Here is a 20,716-nt window from a genome sequence, read left to right as displayed (position 1 = left end):
TTTTGAAGAGTTAGGAAAACATGATTTGTAATGAAGATATACAAAGTCAATAGAAACTGACCTTTTGATGATTCAGACATTGTAATTAGCAGTCAAGCTCATAAAGCAGCTATTAAAAATATATTCAGGGACTGGGGATGTAGCTCAGTAGTAGAGCACTTGACTAGCATGTGTAAAGCACTGGGTTTGATCCTCAGTACCACATAAAGATAAATAAATAAAATAAAGGTACAACTACAACTAAAAAATATTTTGAAAAAATGTATTCAGGGACTTACCATACTCACAATAAATGAACAGACAAGGGAATCTCAGACAGAAACTACTTTTAAAGAACCAAAGGGATGTTCTAGAAATGAAAAATAAATAATTAAAATTTAAAATTTGCTGGAGATGCCTAACAGCAAATTGGAAATGAAAGAAGAAAGAATAAGTGAATTGGAAGATAGAGCAATAGGAATTATCTAATCTGAAAATGGAAAGGAGAATATTTTTAAAAATAAACAGAGACTCAGAGTCTAATGGGACAATATCAAGCAGTCTAACACTGGTGTAATTGGAGTTCCAGAAAGAAAATAGATATGGGCAGAAAATTTATTTGAAGAGATAATGACCAAAACTTCCCAAATTTGTGGAAGAAACAAAATTTCAGATTCAAAACACTCAAGCAGGATATATACAAAGAAAACTATACATAGGCACATTACAAGTGAACAGTTGAATTCCAGAGATAAAATTTCAAAAGCAGTAATAAAAAATGTGATACTACATATAAAGAACAATATGTATGATGCCTGACTCTTCATCATAAGTCATACATACCAGGACATAATGAAAAGCCCTCTTACAATGTTAAAAGACAAAATCTATTCACCTGGAATTCTGTATCTAGCAAAAGGATGAAGTTAGGTGAAGAAATGACATATGTAAATAAATGAGAACTTAACTAATGATTATGGAATCCACACTACAAAAAATAATATGGAAAATTTTCAGAAAAATAGGAAATTATACTGAATAGTAACTTGTATCTACAAATAAAAATTATAAGCAATGTAAATGATAAATATATAGGTAAATATAAAAAGTACATATAACTGTTTAAAGCAAAAATTATACTACTATATTTTGGGATTTAAAACATGTAGATATGACTTAACAACATTGCACAAAGAATGGGGGAGTTTAATATAATATTAGCTGTGATTCATGATATAAGTTAAACATGCATATTTAATCACACTTTTTTTAGAAAGAAAAGATAGAATAGCTAAATTCCTATTGAGGAATTAATATAGAATACTAAAAATATATTTGATTAACAGAAAAGAGAGAAGGAAAAGAGGAACTGAAAAGCAGACAAATGGAAAGCAAATATAAAATAGAAGACCTAAACCTAACCATTTTAATAATCATATTAAATGTAAGTGGAATAAATAGCTAATTAAATAAAAAATACTTTCAGTCTTGATAGAAAAGTGAGACCCAACTATATGCTCTCCGTAGGGGAAGTACTTTAAATACAAACACATAAGTTGACTGAAAGTAAAAGGATTAAAATATATACACCATGCAAGCAACATAAGAAAGCAAGAGTGACTATGTTAACATCAGACAAAAGAGACTTCAAGACAAGGATTATTGCTAAAGGTAAAAAGGAGTTGTTTCATGTTGACAAGCCAAGCACATCAGAAATATGGGGACCCAATAACAGCCTTAAAACTGACAGAATTATAGAGAGAAGTAGTTAAATCCACAATCATAATTAAAGATTTTTAACCCTTTCAGAAATTGAGGGAGCAATTAGACACAAAAATCTGTAACATAGGAAAATGAATAACACTACCAAAATTGTTAATAACTTCTTTGACGTCTATAAAACACTACATCCAACCACTGCAGGGTACATTCTTTTTCAAATGCAAAATGAACGTTCACTGAAAGATCATGTACTGCATCATTAAAAAAAAGGTAATGAGGATGCTAACACACCATAAGACCCGGTGGGGGAGGGAAGATTAAACAAAGGGGAATGAAGGGAAGGGAGGGAGATGGGAAGAGGAAAGACAGTAGGATGAATTGGACATCACTTTCCTATGTTCATATATGAATACACAACCAGTGTAACTCCACATCATGTACAACCACAGGAATGGGAAGTTATACTCCATGTATGCATGGTATGTCAAGATAATTCTACTGTCATGTGTATCTAAAAAGAACAAATTAAAAATAGTCATTTTACAGAAAAAAGGTAAATATGTTTCAAAAGGTTATAATATGAAAGTATATGTTCTTTAACCACAATGGAAGTAAACTAGAAATTGATTTAAAAAAAAATCCATAATTGGAAATGTAGCCTATATTTTGACCACAGAGGATGAGGTAGAGGGAAATAGCCAGGGTCCTGGTGAAGCATGACCTGCGCAAGAAGGGCTGGAGTTGAGAACCAAGGAGAAGGATCTACCTCATCTCAAGGACCTGTAAAGAAGGAGAGGGATGTATCAGATGTGAGGGAAGGGATCGATTGTTATTTTTTGTTTTTGAAAATTAAGATGCATTTACGTGCCCTGTACTGTAATTAAGGGCCTCAGTTTCTTACTGTCAGAAGTCATCTGCCAATCCTGAGGGGTTTGGAGTGGCACAGAAGCCATAGAATGAGTGGCGAAAATTTAGAATAGCTGCTGTAGAAAATGGGAGAAGGAGCTGGTGAGACCGATGGGCTGAGGGCAGTAATTTGTGCCTCATGGTTTGCAGAGTTCTTTGCTCTTCTCTAGGAGTGCCGAGAAGCCTAGGCCTAGGAACGAGGAGGCTGGTGTTTAAATCACAGAAGCTTAGGACAGGGTTGGTCAACTAGTCTGTGGGCCAAAGCTGACCATTGCCCGTATTGTTGTTTGGCTAAGTCATCTTCTGCGACTTTTGTGCTACAAGGGCAAAATTGAGAACAGTAGTTGCAACAGAGACCGAAATGGCCCACAGAGCCCAAAATATTTTCTACCTGGTCCTTTACAGAAAAGCTTGGCCTGGATTACATGTCAGCAGATGAGGCAGAAGTCATAGCAGCTTGGGCAAGAAAGGGGTTGAAGTAACAGCTAATGGGGATCTAGACTGGGCAAGAAAGGAGGCAGAGCCAGGTGGCCTTGATAGAGGGAGAGAAAACAAAATGATCTTCGGATCTGTTGCCCCAGAAAGGCCAAGTATACATGTATTAAAAGGAATTGCAGGTCTGGAAGTGAGCAGAAGGAAAGCCACCCTGGAAAACAAGGCTTCAGAGTGCTGACTCCAGGTGATGGAAGGTCATGGTGGTTGAAGAATTCAAGAACAATGAGGAGGGGGAGGCTGCATTCCTTGTCACTCCGCAATGCCGGATTCAAGCAGAGGATATCTGTTTCTCGGTGAGGCAGTTTTTGCTGCTTATCGATCCTCTGCTCTTTACCCCATTTGTCTGCTGTGATCACCTGCAGTCTGCCAGCATATCGACGCCTTTTTTGAGTGCAGATTGCTCACTGTCAGGCGTCTATCATCCGCCATTTGCCTGCCTCTCACCTGTGCATCGCCTGCCTTACCCCTATCCATCACCCAACGCTCGAGGTTCACCTCCTGATCGTCGACAGCTGCCAGCAGACTGACCGCAGACCGCCAGTGGAGAACCAGCTGCCTGCTGTTGCCTGGAAGTTCACTGTTACAGTACCTGCAGGTTTGATTACACGTGGCTGCTGGCATTTTGAGACAACAGCCAGGCCCTGTAGGACCCCTGGCCGGACTGACTGAGCCCCGTCTCCAGGATCCTTCAGCCCGACCGATCACTCCCTGCCGCCAGGACCCCCAGACCAACTGACTGCTCCCTGCCACCGGGAACCCAGACCGACTGATTGCACCCGGCCTCCTGGATCCCACAACCACACCAAACACACCCAACCTCCAGGACCCCTGCCGGACCAACTGCATCCTGTCTCCAGGACCTCCAGCTGACCACGTCCACCCCTGAGCGGCAGGTCCCCATTTGCCAACACATTTGGAAGCCAGAGCAGCCATCTTGGATAATCCTGGAAGCCATAGCTCCGATCTTCGGGTAGGGCAAATCCCATCCTGAGATGCCTGCTGGAGGCTTGAAGCTCATAGTCAGGTACCTCTCATACATCAGGCTACTGAACACTGGGAGGTTTCATTAGTATATGACTGTTATACAGTAGATTTTCTTTTTTCTCCTTTTTAAAAAAATTTAAGTTTTTATTTCTTTACATTTCTTGCTTTCTTTTCCTTTTGTTTACCTGTTCCCTCAGAGTCACTTTCTCCCTTATTTGCATGCTAACATCCGATTTCTTTTGATTACACTCTCACCCTTTCTATTTTCTAGAACTTCTGTATATTCTTTTATTATCCCATTAACAGCCATATTCTTCATCACTCTGCATCCTCTTTGGTCCTCCATTAGAAACTGCAGACCTTATTGCAAATCTGTTTGTTTTACTGAAGATAACATTTGAACTCATTTTGTTTATTATGACAATTTTGTTATTGTCCTCATAGGGGCTATTTGGTCTAGGATTGCATAGTGTCTGATTTGGGTTCTGCTAATATTGATCTCCACTTATAGAAAGGGTTTTGGAAACCTATAGGGCCACTATAAGCCTATAGGGGGAAATCTGCAATACCCCAGATCTGCACTGCTAGAGGGGAAGATACATGAACAACATGAAAAAACAAGGGAAGAAGATGATCCAAACAAATCTAGATTCTATAGTAATAGAATCCAATGACAGTATGTTAGAAGAAATGTCAGAAAAGGACTTCAGATTATACATGATTAAGATGATTCGCGAAGCAAAGGATGAGATAAGAGAGCAAATGCAGGCAATGAATGATAATACCAATAAGCTGAAAGAGCACCTGCAGGAAGCAAAAGATCATTTCAACAAAGAGATAGAGATTCTCAAAAAAAAAAAACCAAACGGAAATCCTTGAAATGAAGGAAACAATAAACCAAATAAAAAACTCAATGGAAAGCATCACCAAAAGACTAGACCACTTGGAAGACAGAACCTCAGACAATGAAGAGAAAATATTTAATCTTGAAAATAAAGTCGCCCAAACAGAGAAGATGGTAAGAAATCATGAACAGAATCTCCAAGATCAAATTTAAGAATTATTGGGATTGAGGAAGGCACAGAGATACAAACCAAAGGAATGAACAACCTATTCAATGAAATAATGTCAAAAAATTTCCCAAACCTGAAGAATGAAATGGAAAATCAAATACAAGAGGCTTACAGAACACCAAATGCACAGAATCACAACAGATCCACACCAAGGCACATTATAATGAAAATGCCTAACATTCTAAATAAAGATAGGATTTTGAAGGCCGCGAGAGAAAAGCATCAGATTACATATAGGGGGAGACCAATACAGATAGCAGCCGACTTCTCAACCCAGACTCTAAAAGCTAGAAGGGCCTGGAACAACATATTTCAAGCTCTGAAAGAACATGGTTGCCAACCAAGAATCCTATACCCAGCAAAACTAACCTTCAGATTTGACGATGAAATAAAATCCTTCCATGATAAACAAAAGTTAAAACAATTTACAAATAGAAAGCCTGCGCTACAGAATGTTCTCAACAAAATGTTCCATGAGGAGGAAATGAAAAACAACAATGGAGGTCAGCAAAGGGAGGAACTACCTTAGACAAAAACCACTCAAAGGAGAAACCAAGCCAACTTAAAAACCAAAAATAAGCCAAATGACTGGGAATACAAATCATTTCTCAATAATAACCCTGAACGTTAATGGCCTAAACTCCTCAATCAAAAGACATAGACTGGCAGAAAGGATTCAAAAGAAAGACCCAACAATATGCTGCCTGCAAGAGACTCATCTCATAGAAAAAGACATCCACAGACTAAAGGTGAAAGGATGGGAAAAAAACCTACCACGCACAGGGACTCAGTAAAAAGCGGGGGTTTCCATCCTTATATCAGATAAAGTGGACTTCAAGCCAAAGTTAGTCAGAAGGAATAAAGAAGGACATTTCATACTGCTTAAGTGAACCATAAATCAGGAAGACATAACAATAGTAAATATTTATGCCCCAAACAATGGTGCATCCCTGTACATCAAACAAATCCTTCTCAATTTCAGGAATCACATAGACCACAACACAATAATTCTGGGTGACTTTAATGCACTGCTGTCACCACTAGATAGATCTTCCAAACAAAATCCAACCAAAGAAACCATAGAACTCAATAATACAATCAATAACCTAGACTTAATAGACATATATAGACTATTCCATCCATCAACCAGTGGATACACTTTCTTCTCAGCAGCACATGGAACCTTCTCAAAAAGACCATGTGTTATGCCACAAAGCAGCCCTTAGGAAATGCAAAAAAATAGAGATACTGCCTTGTGTTCTATCAGATCTAATGGACTGAGAGTAGAAATCAATGACAAAATTAAAAAAGGAAATTACTCCAACACTTGGAGACTAAATAATATGTGATTGAATGAAACATGGATAACAAAAAACATCAGGGAGGAGATAAAAAAAATCTTAGAGGTCAATGAGAATGATGATACAGCATATCAAAATCTCTGGGACACTATGAAAGCGGTACTAATAGGAAAATTCATTGCATGGAGCACATTCCAGAAAAGAATGAAGTCAACAATTAAATGACCTAACATTACAGCTGAAAGCCCTAGAAAAAGAAGAACAGAATAACAGCAAAAGTAGTAGAAGACAGGAAATAATTAAAATCAAAGCTGAAATCAATGAAATTGAAACAAAAGAAACTATTCAAAAAATTGACAAAACAAAAAGTTGGTTCTTTGAGAAAGTAAACAAAATAGATAAACCCTTAGCCACACTAACAAAGAGAAAGAGAGAGAAAACTCAAATTACTAAAATTCATGATGCAAAAGGAAATATCACGACAAGACACCACTGAGATACAGAATATAATGAGAAGCTACTTTGAAAAATCTGTATTCCAACAAAATAGAAAGTACCGAAGACATTGACAAATTTCTAGAGACATATGCTCCTCCCAAACTGAACCAGGAGGACATACACGATTTTTTTTTTGACATACACGATTTAAACAGATCAATATCAAGCAATGAAACAGAAGAAGCCATTAAAAATCTACCATCCAAGAAAAGCCCAGGACCAGATGGATTCTCAGCTGAGTTCTACAAGACCTTCAAAGAAGAACTCATTCCAATACTTCTCAAAGTATTCCAGGAAATAGAAAAGGAGGGTATCCTACCAAACTCATTCTATGAAGCTAATATCACCCTCATACCCAAACCAGGAAAAGACACATCACGGAAAGAAAATTTTAGACCAATATCCTTGATGAATATAGATGCAAAGATCCTTAACAAAATATTGGCAAACCGTATCCAAAAACATATTAATAAAATCGTGCACCACGATCAAGTGGGGTTCATCCCTGGAATGCAAGGATGGTTTAACATCCGTAAATCAATAAACGTAATCCATCATATCAATAGACTTAAGGATGGGATTCATATAGTTATTTCAATTGACGCAGAAAAAGCATTTGACAAAATACAACACCCCTTCATGCTCAAAACACTAGAAAAAATAGGGATAGTAGGAACATACCTGAACATTGTAAAGACTATTTATGCTAAGCCCATGGCCAACATCATTCTTAATGGAAAAAAATTAAACCATTCCCTTTAAAAACGGGAACAAGACAGGGATGTACTCTTTCACCACTTCTATTCAACATTGTCCTCGAAACTCTAGCCAGAGCAATTAGGCAGACTAAAGAATTAAAGAGATACGGATAGGAAAAGAGGAACTTAAGCTGTCACTATTTGCTGATGACATGATTCTATATTTAGAGGATCCAAAAACCTCCTCCAGAAAACTTCTAGACCTCATCAATGAATTCAGCAAAATAGCAGGCTATAAAATCAACACGCATAAATCTAAAGCATTTTTTATATGCAAGTGACGATACAGCTGAAAGGGAACTGAGGAAAACAACTCCATTTGCAATAGCCTCCAAAAAAAAAAAAAAAAAAAAAAAAAAAAAAAACTTGGGAATCAATCTAACCAAAGAGGTAAAAGATCTCTACAATGAAAACTACAAAACACTGAAGAAAGAAATTGAGGAAGACCTTAGAAGATGGAAAGATCTCCCATGTTCATGGATAGGCAGAATTAATATTGTCAAAATGGCCATACTACCAAAAGTGCTACACAGATTCAATGCAATTCCAATCAAAATCCCAATGATGTACCTTACAGAAATAGAGCAAGCAATCATGAAATTCATCTGGAAGAATAAGAAACCCAGAATAGCTAAAGCAGTCCTTAGCAGGAAGAATGAAACAGGGGGTATCGCAATACCAGAACTTCAACTATACTACAAAGCAATAGTAACAAAAACGGCATGGTATTGGCACCAAAATAGACAGGCAGATCAATGGTACAGAATAGAGGACACGGACACAAACCCAAATAAATACAATTTTCTAATACTAGACAAAGGTGCCAGAAATATGCAATGGAGAAAAGATAGCCTCTTCAACAAATGGTGCTGGGAAAACTGGAAATCCACATGCAACGGAATGAAACTAAACCCCTATCTCTCACCCTGCACAAAACTCAACTCACAATGGATCAAGGACCTTGAAATCCGACCAGAGACCCTGAATCTTATAGAAGAAAAAGTAGGTCCAAATCTTCACCTTGTTGGCTTAGGATCAGACTTCCTTAACAGGACTCCCATAGCACAAGAAATAAAAGCAAGAATCAACAACTGGGATAGATCCAAACTAAATAGCTTTCTCTCAGCAAAGGAAACTATCATCAATGCGAAGAGAGAGCCTACAGAGTGGGAGAAAATCTTTGCCACTCATACTTCAGATACAGCACTAATTTCCAGAATATATAAAGAACTCAAAAAACTCTACACCAAGAATACAAATAACCCAATCAACAAATGGGCTAAGGAAATGTACAGACGCTTCACAGAAGAAGATCTACAAGCAATCAACAGATATATGAAGAAATGTTCACCATCTTTAGTAATAAGAGAAATGCAAATCAAAACTACCCTAAGATTCCATCTCACCCCAATTAGAATGGCGATTATCAAGAATACAAGCAACAATAGGTGTTGGAGAGGATGTGGGGAGAAAGGTACACTCATACATTGCTGGTGGGACTGCAAATTAGTGCAGCCACTCTGGAAAGCAGTGTGGAGATTCCTTAGAAAACTTGGAATGGACCTACCATTTGACCCAGCTATCCTCGGCCTATACCCAAAGGATGTAAAATTAGCACACTACAGAGATACAGCCTCATCAATGTTCATAGCGGCTCAATTCACAATAGCCAGACTGTGGAATCAACCTAGATGCCCTTCAATTGATGAATGGATAAAGAAACTGTGGTATATATATATATACAATGGAATATTACTCAGCTATAAAGAATAATAAAATTATGGCATTTGCAGGCAAATGGATGAAATTGGAGAATATCATGTTAAGTGAGATAAACCAATCTCAAAAATCCAAAAGAGGAATGATCTCACTGATAAGTGGATGATGACACTTAATGGGGGGGGGTGAGAGGGGGACAAGAATGGAGGAAGGAAGGACTGTATAGAGGGAAAAGAGAGGTGGGAGGGGTGGGGGGAAGGAAAAAAATAACAGAATGAATCAAACATCATTACTCTATGTAAATATATGAATATGCAAATGGTATGCTGTTACTCCATGTACAAACTGAAACAACATGTATCCCATTTGTTTACAATAAAAATAAATTAAAAAAAAAAAAAAAAGAAACAATGAGGCTGGGATGCATGGCTAGGCTCCGTGGACCGTCCCTTGGGATGATGGAGAGCAGAGAATAGTGCCTATCTTTTGATTTTGTCTTAAGAAGTAATTTGTTCATATGAAGGGTCCAGGTCTGACATTATTAACTCAGTAAGCTGGAAAATTTTCAAAAAACTGACTGGTCATATTTAGTGGATCTCAAATATAAGGACACTGTGGAAGGCAGTCACCTAGTATGCCCAGGAGCAGGCTTGCTGCCCCAACTGCATTTGACAGCCTACTGCTTCTTCTCAATTTCAGTTATTTGTCTTTGGCTCAAGCTGTTATTTTAAGTCATTAGATACTTTATACTAAAAAGGAAAAAAAAAGGAGCTAGTAGGTGCTGAAGCCAGACGTGGTAGCAAACAACTTCCATCACATTCTCGGAAGACTCGGCTACAGGAAGTGAGTCAGTCTACACTGGACGCTTTCCAGTTTTTTTGGAGGGAATAAACTCTGTTCTGTACTCTCACGTGAGACACTGTGAGTGTTCCTGTGCTTCTGCAGGATGGTCTCCTGGTAGTCGTGCCTGTAGCTCTTTTCCAGTTGACCCTTGCTAGGAAAGAAACCAAACATTATGCACACACAAAAGACCTGTCAGCCAGGCCCTTCATTTTGCATCTGGTAAAGGCTCCACAGCCAGAACAATTAACAGTTTTCCTAGAAAAAAGGAGGAGATGGGTAGAAAACCATTCTGTGGTGTACCAGCTAAGGCTCAGCTGCTGGCCAGACAGGCCGGGAAGCACCTACAGAGCAGGGGGGCAGGCAGCCTCAGCCCCACCCCGGGGACTCCTGCCTGCCAGCACACCGGCAAAAAGATGCCAGTTTGCTTTTTTTAATGTAGGAACCAAATTGACTTTGTAGATAAGTGAGAAAACTCATCTTCAATCCAATAATCCATTTTCCCCAATAAAAATTTGACATAATTGATTTAGAAGCTTCTTTAATCTATTCCTCTTATGTAGCTTATTGATATTAAAATTATTAGATGTTACACTTTTTACAAAATTGAGATCTAAATCACATTCTATAAGATGCACTCATTTAAGCTGTATAATTTAGTATTTTTGGTGTATTTTTAGAATTGTGCAGTCGTCACCAGTAATTTCAGAATATTTTCATCACCTCAAAAGGTCCTACACCATTATTGACAGTCGCTCCCCATACCTGTTCCCCTCCCCCCAACTCATGGCAACCACCAATCTACTTCTTGTTTCTGTGTTATGCCTATGCTGTCATTTCATGAATGCAGTCATTCATGCACTCTGGCCTTTTTGTCTGGTTTCCTTTGCTAAGCATACTATGAAGTTCATTCATACCACAGACTATCTCAGTACTTCACTCATTTTTATGTCCATTGTACACACCTACACATTTCCTTTATCCATTATCAACTGATGGAAATTGGGCTTGTTTCCACTTTGTAGCATTATAAATAATTCTGTGGTGAACATTTATGTACAATGTTACATTTTTAGCCACAGAACAAAATTAGAATAATTGGTATTATACTTAACTTGATAGTCATTGCATTCAGCTACAACACTGAAAGAGATTAATTGGGGAATTTTAAAAAGCCCTCTATTGTACAGTGAACTGTTTAAAGTATTTTTCCAGCCAGGGGCTTGTTGTGCTCAGAAAACTTTATATTTACAGCAAACAAGGGTTTTTAAATAATTCTAGAAGTTTATTCATTGTTTCAGTTTTGGAGCACAATTCTTCTAAATGCCCTTTAAATCGAACACTGTAATATCTTAATCGGTCCAATATTATTTAAAAGTCAAAGCTAACACATCAGCATTTGGAACGAGTTGGTCAGTGCCATCTTCCAGCAGGCGCGGCAGCAGGCCTGCGGACATCGCACAGGGAGATGGTAAAATGCAGCATCGTTGCTTCTTACTTGCGGTGTTTGCTGCGTGTCCACTGTTGAGTGGACTCCATGAAAAGGATGAAGTTTAGCAAGATGCCCAGGCCACTTCTGCAGGAGGCAGGGAAGGGGGACCAAATGGTGCAGAGATGCATCCTGAGAGCAGTGTGACATGTGGGTTGCAGCCATGGAGTGTTTGGAAACAAAAGTAAATTGGTGTGCGGCAATTAGAGACAAGTGGCTTCAGAAGTATGAGCGAGCTGCAGCCTGGGGATCAAGCTGCAGAAGTACAGACGAGGCCAAGCCATTCAGGCAGTAGTTGTGACCACGAAGGAAGAGAAAGGTGGACCCAAGTGAAAAACAGTGGTTCTCCAAGTTCAGCCTTAGAGACACCTGGAGGCTGGTTAAAATTCAGGTTTCTGGACCCAGGCCTCAGTGTCTGTTTTTGTAGGTCTGAGATACAAAACCTCACTTCAAAACAAATTCCCAGATGCCACTGCTACATTCCAGGACCACTGGCATAAAGTTAAATACCAGGGTTTTTAGTTGTAGCATGTATACATCTGTTTTAGTCAGCTTTTCCACTGCTGTGACTAAAGGATCGGACTAGAACAATGTTAAAGGAGGAAAGGCTTATTTGAGGGCTCACAGGTTCAGAGGTCTTAGTCCAGAGAAGACTGGCTCCATTCCTCGGGGCTCCAGGTGAGGCAGAACATCATGGCGGAAGAGCGTGGCAGAGGGAAAGTGCTCCATCATCAGGAAGCAGAGAGAATCTCCACTCCCCAGATATAAAATGTATCCCCATAGCCACGCCCCGATTCATCTCCTCCAGCCACAGCTGACCACTTCAACTAATCCCCTCAGGGATGAATTCACTGATTGGGTTAAGAGTCTTACAACCCAGTCATTTCTCCTCTGAACCGTCCTGCATTGTCTCATATATAAGCTTTTGGGGGACACCTCACATCCAAACCATAACAATAGCACTATATTAATATATGGTTCAAATATTGTTCTCTTGACATACGTTTCAGAAGTTTCTTCTTCAATTCTTTCTGACCAGAGTGAATGAAAATTCACCTATTTCTAGAAGTTTTTTAGTACTCTAGCAAAAATTTTTTTTTGTGGGGGGAACCAGGGATTGAACTCAGACACATCCCCAGCCCTATTTTGAATTTTATTCAGAGACAGGGTCTTACTGAGTTGCTTAGCACCTTGCTTTTGCTGAGGCTGGCTTTGAACTTGTGATCCTCCTGCCTCAGCCTCCCAAGCTGCTGGGATGACAGGCATGCACCACGGTGCCCGGCAAAAATGTTTTAGTTCCTAGAATCTTGGGGTCTATTCAAGGACATATAGGTCTGCTACCTAATGCGTGAAACACCCTGCAGAGTCATTCAGTCTGCATGTGAGCTCTGTGTCAAGAAACACCATTTCTCAAAGCAGCATGCTTCATGCATGAAAAACCATGATGATTAGAAAGTTTTCTTTTATAAAAATTGGACTAAAACCTGTTTTCCTATACCTTTTATCTGTTGATCACAGTTCTAACAGGCACAATAGGATAAACAGAAGTATTGCTAAGGTTTTGCAACTCTCTTCTAACATAGTCTGTCATTCTTTCTCCCATACTCTGCTTCATATAAGGATTAGTGAATCTGTCAACCATTCCTTGTGAATAGGAGGTCAAGTGCACTCATCATCCTGGTTGCCTGCCTTATAAATTTTACATCCAGAATTTAACATAATTCTCTATTAGAGTAAAAATAATACTAAGATAGTAGAATGGTATGGAAGTTGAGTCTACTGGTTAAGATCATACACTTTAAGAGTTACTTGTATTGGAATCCTGTTTCTACTTCTTTTTAGTCTTGTGATCTTGGGAAATAATTGAGATTCCTTTGTCTTATGTTTAAAATGGTATTATAGGGCTGGGGAGATAGCTCAGCTGGTAGAGTGCTTGCCTCGCAAGTACAAGGCCCTGAGTTCGATCCCCAGTACCGCAAAAAAAAATAAATAAATAAAATAAAAATAAAATGGTATTATATATCCTATTCCACATCAGTGCTTTATTAGTCTGTGTTCTATTGATATAACAAAATACTTAAGGCTGTATACTTTATCAATAAAAAAGGTTTATTTAGCTCACAGTTTAGAATACTTAAGAGCACAGCACCAGCATCTGCTTGACTCTGGTACAGTCCCCTTGGCGACCTTACAACATGATGGATGGGATCGTTGCAGGGACACATGTGAAAGGGAAAGATAACATACTGAGGCAAGAAGCCAGAGAAGGATTCTGGGGTCAGCCTTTCTATTTCATAACAACTCACTCTTCTGGAACTGACCTGGGTCCTATAAGAACCACATTAATCCCCTCCAAGGGCAGCGTTGCCCATGACCTGACCACCTCCCGCTAGGCCCCACCTCTTAAAGGTTCTACCCCCTCTTAACGTCACCACACTGGGGACCACACTTCCAGCACCTGAATCTGTGGGAGAGAAATCACATTCAAACCATAGCAGGTGCTAAATAAAGAGAATTAGAAAACATTTATTTGAAAAGCAGTTAAATCCTTAGACACGACCTTGTCAAAGAGATGAATGATTACCCTGAATACCTATCACCCGTCCAGCTGCTGGCAGTCCATGAAGTGAGAGATGCTAGGGGCAGCTGAGGGCAAGGGTACCGTGACCAAACCTCAGGAGCAAATGGCCCCAAGCCAACTGGGTGCTGAGCCTCAGCCCCTCCTCCCTCCTGGTTCCATGCACTCTGGTGGCTGGACCTTTGCCTCCAGGAGGAAGAAGTTCTCTCAGAAGAACCCAACTGGCCTTGGAGTAAAGAACCAAAGGTGCTGACAGTAGTAGTTCCCCAGCAAGTAACCAGCGCAGCGGCCCTTCCTGGGCTCCTTGCTCTTTCTCCAAGCTCCCTCTCAGCTGCTTAACCCTTTATTCTTCGTGAAAGTGCCGGACATCTGAAACAGCCTCCCACGGCACAGTGAGGCAAAACCGAAAAGTAACTCGGAGGAAGCAAGATACGCTATGAAGAGTAAGCGAGACTTTTTAAAAACTTACCTTTATGTCCTTAAAGAGATAAAATGTGGTTTATCCATAAAACACGAGCAGGGGGTTATAAGAATTTCTGAGGAAAAAAATAGCTCTTGGAAGTTAAAAATATAATAGCAGAAATGAAAAACTCAGTGGTGGGATTGGAAGCTAAAGTTGACAAAATCTCCAAGAAAGTGGAGCAAAGAAACAAAGGTAGGGCAAGCAGGAAAGAAAAAGATAGGAAAATTAGACCAGTTTCAGAGGTCTGACATCAAACAAGAGGAGGTTCGGAAAGAACAGAGAAAATAATCGCGATTAAATTATTGAAGAAAAATTTTTTGAAGCTGAAGGAAACGAGTTGCCAGTTGAAAGTCCCACCTCCACTTGCCCTCAGTGAATGAAAATAGTCTCACTCCCCGGCACAGCCCTGGGGCCTCAGAACCCAGCCGCAAAGAGGAGATTCCCTGACACCTCAGAGACAAAGGGAATTTAGACACAAAATCAGAACTAGAACAGTTCCAACTCCTGAAGAGCAAGGCTGGGAAGAAGATGATGATGAAGTGTGGCCTTCAGGATTCTGAAAGCAAAGGATTTCTGGCCTGGGATTCTTTGTTAGGCGGGCAGACACTTTCAGACGGGCAAGGTCCCCGGCCTTTGCCTCTCGTACATCCTTTTCAGTGACTCCTAGAGCACATGCTCCTCCACAGTTAGGCTCAAGGAGAACGAGAAAGACATGGGGTACACGGAGCAGGGGGCCAGCACAGAAGGTGGCGGAGGGACATGTCAGGTGACAGCTGCGATGTGGACACAAAGCACACCCAGTGCACCGTGCAGCGGTGTGACTCAGGACACGCGTACTTGAGACGTCCCTCACTGACATGCCCATTGGCTCAGAGGGTCTTTTTAACCCAAGGACAGAACGTCTGCTGGATTAGCCTGACCTAGATTCGTAAGTGTGCCTGGCTTGTCTTGACCAGGTGCTGATGAAGTTCCTGCTTCCTTCTTGTGTCCCGCTGCTACACCAGCTGAGAATACTTGTTTCATCCCCGAAAAAGTTTCTTATGACTGGCATTTTGCCTGAGAACTGGAGATGGGCATGGAGGGCTTTGAAAAGGGCAAATAAATAGAGAGTAAGCCGCCTGCCCTGACCATATTTTTATAGAGTTTCAATTTAGTTTAGAAGGGACATGAATATGAATAAAATAATAAAGATAATCACGTGTGCTAGGAGGTGAGCGTCTGTTTCCCTGTCTATGATGTGCAGTGAAGAAGTCTTTTTAAAATAACAAGTTCGGAGTGAGTCGCAAAGACTTGAGAAACAGATTTTGCCAATTTGTACCATGTATCTATAAAGGAGTGCAAATAGATATTGCAAGAAGAAAAAGTTGTGTTTAGGAATGTTTAGAAAACACTTGAGTAAGATACTGGAGAGTTTTCAGAACTTTAACCGTGCTAACGGACATTGTTAATCTCCTCATGGGAGGCACAATGTGCAAGAACCCAGTCCTGTTGGACTAGGAAGCCCTGTTTTCACAAAATGTCCAACATCTTGAGGAACACACTGTGTCTCAGAATGGTTTGGGAAATAATGATTTATAATGAAATATGAGAGGAAGCATCTAACGTGATTTTGCATGAAAGGAAGTCAATTTTTTCTCAAATTTTTAATTTTATGGAAAAACAGTTTGTGAATATTTGTTTCTTATAGTTTCCTGGTGAGGAAAATTACCATTTCTGTGTGTGAAAGTATTCTGGATATCAAATAGGTTGGATTCCAGTCTTGACTGTATTTGACCATAAGAGGAAAAGATTAATTTCTCCAAATTTTGTATACTTATAGTAGCTGGTAGTTCATTTTGCATCATCATCTCTGCAGGGGTAAAAAAGATGAAGGGCTAAGTTCCAACTTTCTTACACTTCCTACTTTAAATAGCTGCTTAAAATGCTGTCAGGCAGTGAAAGAGGTTTAGTACTTTCTCTGATGAAGTTTACAGTTGTATAAAAATGTGTTGGGCAGGATTTGGGAGTCAAGACGAATGTTGATAATTCTATTTGGTGTTTATTTCCATGGTATTATTGTATCTATCCCAACAATACATATATACATACATAGTAGAATTTCTCAGTTCCCTGCTTTGGATTTTTAAGGCTTATCTGAATATTTAACATTTGAAATTCTAAGTAGTTTATACCAAGACTTTCTAGGTAGGCTTTGGCATTATAGAATTATTCTAGCTATTACTCCCGTTTGTATATTACATATCTTTCTCATTTATGCATTTTAGTTCCAACTACCTCTGAGGGAACATCTTCCTTTTCTACCTTATCCATGTCACCTCCTGACTTGGGCCCTCCAGAGAAGTCAGTTCATCACGTACCCCCAACCTTGCCTGGATCTTCCTTCTGGACTTGGTCCCACCAGCAGTCACCTTCTGCCCCCCTGCAACATAAAGAAAAGACAGCCAAGGCTCAACACCATTCTGCTCCCAGGGGTGCACTGTTTTCCAATGAAGAGGAAAATGACAACCTCCATCTACTGGACATCCTTCCAGATAATTCTGATTCTGCTAAAAAGAAGACAAAACCTATTTCCAGCAGTAACTGGGTAGAGTTTTCCGCCCAGAATGTAGACCACTTCCCCTCTGTGCCCAGTTCTGGTTTTCAGCCAACCACAGACTTGCCTGGGGACCCTGAAGCAAGCAATTCCATTCAAGTTCTTCTAGGGGAGGTTAAAGGGGCAATAGTTAGACTACACGAAGATCTGAGCATGGTGATACAGGAACTCAGTGTCATCAGTAGCCATCTCGTGAGCATGAGTGGGGGTGGCCTGCAAACCAGCAGATCTTTGCAGGACCCCCAGTCTTCTGAGGGCAGTTCAGATCAAATCTGATCATTTCAACTGACATTTTGATAGAACTCGGTGGTTCCATGTCTCAAAGATTTATGTTAGCATTTTCTAGATTCCCATTACCATGGGCAAAAAGTAATGGTTTAATTTTTCCTTGCTGGGTTTATTAACAAGTATCTTTCAAACCAATAAATTCATTTGGGTCATTTATTTTTTCAAGAGAAAGAAGTCACTTGGATAATTTCAGATTTAGATACTAGTTCATTTGAAACTGAAAAGAATTTCTTTACCTCAAAATTAGGTAAGCATTAGGGAAAGTCGTGGCAAGACTTCAAAGTGCAAATAACTATTTAAGAGCTTTTGGATAAGTGAGTGGTCAGAAGCCTCCCCTTATCCAGCTGTCTGAGCTCCACTGTTACCACACCTCTGCTGTGATCTGGGAGGCCCGGATTTGGAGCATACCTTCCACATGTTCCCTTGCAAGTTTCAAGTCCTACAAACCAAGGGCCAGAAATCTCCCTTTTCTTCTTTCAGATGTCACAGTGTTGAGAGCTAAGTTGAGAAAAGTAGGATGTGGGGCAGGTCCTTGTGGTTAATATACATTTCAAAGTGAATTCAAGCACGTACGTTTTTCTTCTTCTAGTTCAGAAAATAAATTTGATTTTTTCACCTTATGTATATCTTTTTAATTCATTAAGACAGTATTTCAAATAGAAATGTCTCAATTATTTATGACAAAATGACCTAGTTTGGGGATTCTAAACAAGTGATTCCCAACCCTACTGCACATTAGAATCACCACAGAAGCTTTGATTTTGTCTTATATTTGAGACAATAGTGCAATAGGCCCCGTGTTCCCATCAACAATTACCAACTCAAGGCTAAAATAATCCCTGATCATTTTAAAGAAACATGGAATATTTTTAGACTGTACTAATGCCTGGGTCCTTCTCCCAGTAACACAGAAACTGGTTTTCATCATGCAAATCAGGTCAGGCATCATGGGAACCAGCAGTGCAAAGACCCCAAGATGATGGGAGGATATGTGGCACGGATCCCAGAGTGGCTGGAGTGAAGTGAACAGGGGGACAGTATTAGGAGATTTGGGGTCATAGAGCAAAGAACAGGTATGGTACCAGATGAGATGGGCTCTTGAAGATTTGACCTTCCGTGAATTAAGAATTATAGTGGGTTTAGGGTATACAGTGACATGCTATGATATATATTCTAAATGATCCCTGGCTTTGGCAGGGGAAGTGGTGCAGGGACAGGGAGTGAGGCAAGTAAACCACTTAGAAAGATATCGCAAGTATCCAGAGAGGAGCTGATACTTCAGAAATGGGGATGTCATCATGAAGGTGAGCAGGATTAGCTTTGGGATTCAAGGAGTCAAGGATGCAGTCAAGGCATAGGATGGAGCAACTAAAATTCAAGATGATACCCCCATGACTTAGTTGAAGAAGGCTACGGGTAGAGAAAATTTTGATCTTCCCTTTGAGATTTGTTAATTTCAGGTATTTTTTAGCTAGCCAGCTGGACCTAGATGTGAAAGTTGTGTTTCAGAGAGGTCTACAGTGGAAGCTGGGAGTTAGTGTCTGGTTGTTATTTAAAGCTGTGTGACTTGATGAAGTCACTACAGAAGTGAGGATCATAGTGGAGAGAAGTTGAAGAACCAATTAAGGAGGCTGAGGAAAGCCACCACTGAGGTAGGAGCAAAACAGTGTGTGGCATTTAGAAGCCAAGACTGCACAGTTGAACACTGAACTCCGTGTTCCCTTCTCTTAGATTCACTAGTTGTTAACATTTTTCCCATGTTTGACTTAGCTCCTCTCTTGCTAAACATGTTTATGTCCATAAACACACTGTATATAGGCATACATCCATACAGATGCACAAACATATTTTGCCAAGCCATTTGAAAATAAGATTCAGACATTGGAACATTTCACCACCAAATACTTCAACATATCACATGAATAAGGGCAATTGTTTTCCAATCTACCTTCCAGTTAAATAATTCTCTCTTCAACTGTGTCTAGTCTATTGTAAAATCATCCCATCTGGTTTTTAATTCGGTTATTTTATTGTTCATTTCTAGAATTCTACATGATTCTTTCAAAATTTGCTGTATTTTCTTTTTTGTGGGGGTGGGTACAGGGGATTGAACCTAGGAACACTCAACCACTGCGCCACATCCTCAGCCCTATTTTGTACTTTATTTAGGGACAGGGTCTCACTGAGTTGCTTAGTACCTCAAGTTTCTGGAGCTGGCTTTGAACTCTCAACCCTCCCATCTCAGCCTCCCAAGCTGCTGGGATTACAGGTGTGCACCACCGTGCCCAGCTGCTGTATTTTCATAGGTTAGTACTTCTTGCAGGTATGTTCAAGCATATCTTTATGAGCGGAGTACAGTAAGAAAATTAGTATAGAATTCTTCCTAGTAAGAATAACTTGAGAGTATTCTTCTAGCAAACTAGTAAGAATCATTTAATTATTTTTTATTCATTTAAATCTATACATTTTCTTTTGCATGACTGTATCCCACAAAGTTTTAAAAATTGAGATATAATTCACATAATATGAAAACTACCCTTTTGGTTATGCAATTTGGTAGTTTTTAACATATTTATAACATTGAGGAGCCATCACTACTACCTAATTTCAGAACATCTTCACCACCACAAAAAGATATCCCAGCAGAGCATGATGGCACACACCTTAATGCCAGCAGTTCAGGAGGCTGAGGCAGGAGGATCACGAGTTCAAAGCCAGCCTCAGCATCTTAGTAAGATCCTATCTCTAAATAAAGTATAAAAAAGGGCTGGGGATGTTGCTTGGTGGTTGAGTGCCCCTGGGTTAAATCCCCTGGTACAAAAAAAAAAAAAAAAAAAAAAAAAAAAAAAAGATCCCATACTTGTTAACAGCCTCTCTGCTTTCCTCCTTCCTCCAAGCCCCTGGAAACTATAAATTTACTGTCTCTTGCCATGAATTTACTTGCTTTAGATTTTTCATATGAATGAAATTGTATAACATGGATTTTTGTGTCTGAATTATTTCATTTAGCACAATATTTTTGAGGTTCAG

General features: G+C 39.6%; 1 protein-coding gene across 1 annotated transcript in view; it reads left to right on the top strand.

Annotated features, from left to right (window-relative positions):
• The window catches only part of ENTHD1 (ENTH domain containing 1), a gene marked incomplete at its 5' end in the record, with an annotated part of 124,427 nt that extends 106,620 nt beyond the window's left edge, over positions 1-17,807 (top strand). The window contains one exon of the mRNA XM_079140804.1: positions 17,070-17,807. The remainder of the gene's footprint in view (positions 1-17,069) is intronic.
• Positions 17,808-20,716: the final 2,909 nt, after the last annotated feature.

Source organism: Sciurus vulgaris (genome assembly GCF_902686455.1).
Source record: "Sciurus vulgaris genome assembly, chromosome: 5".
In the NCBI taxonomy this organism is placed as follows: Eukaryota; Metazoa; Chordata; class Mammalia; order Rodentia; family Sciuridae; genus Sciurus; species Sciurus vulgaris.
This window is presented reverse-complemented; position numbering and strand designations above follow the sequence as displayed.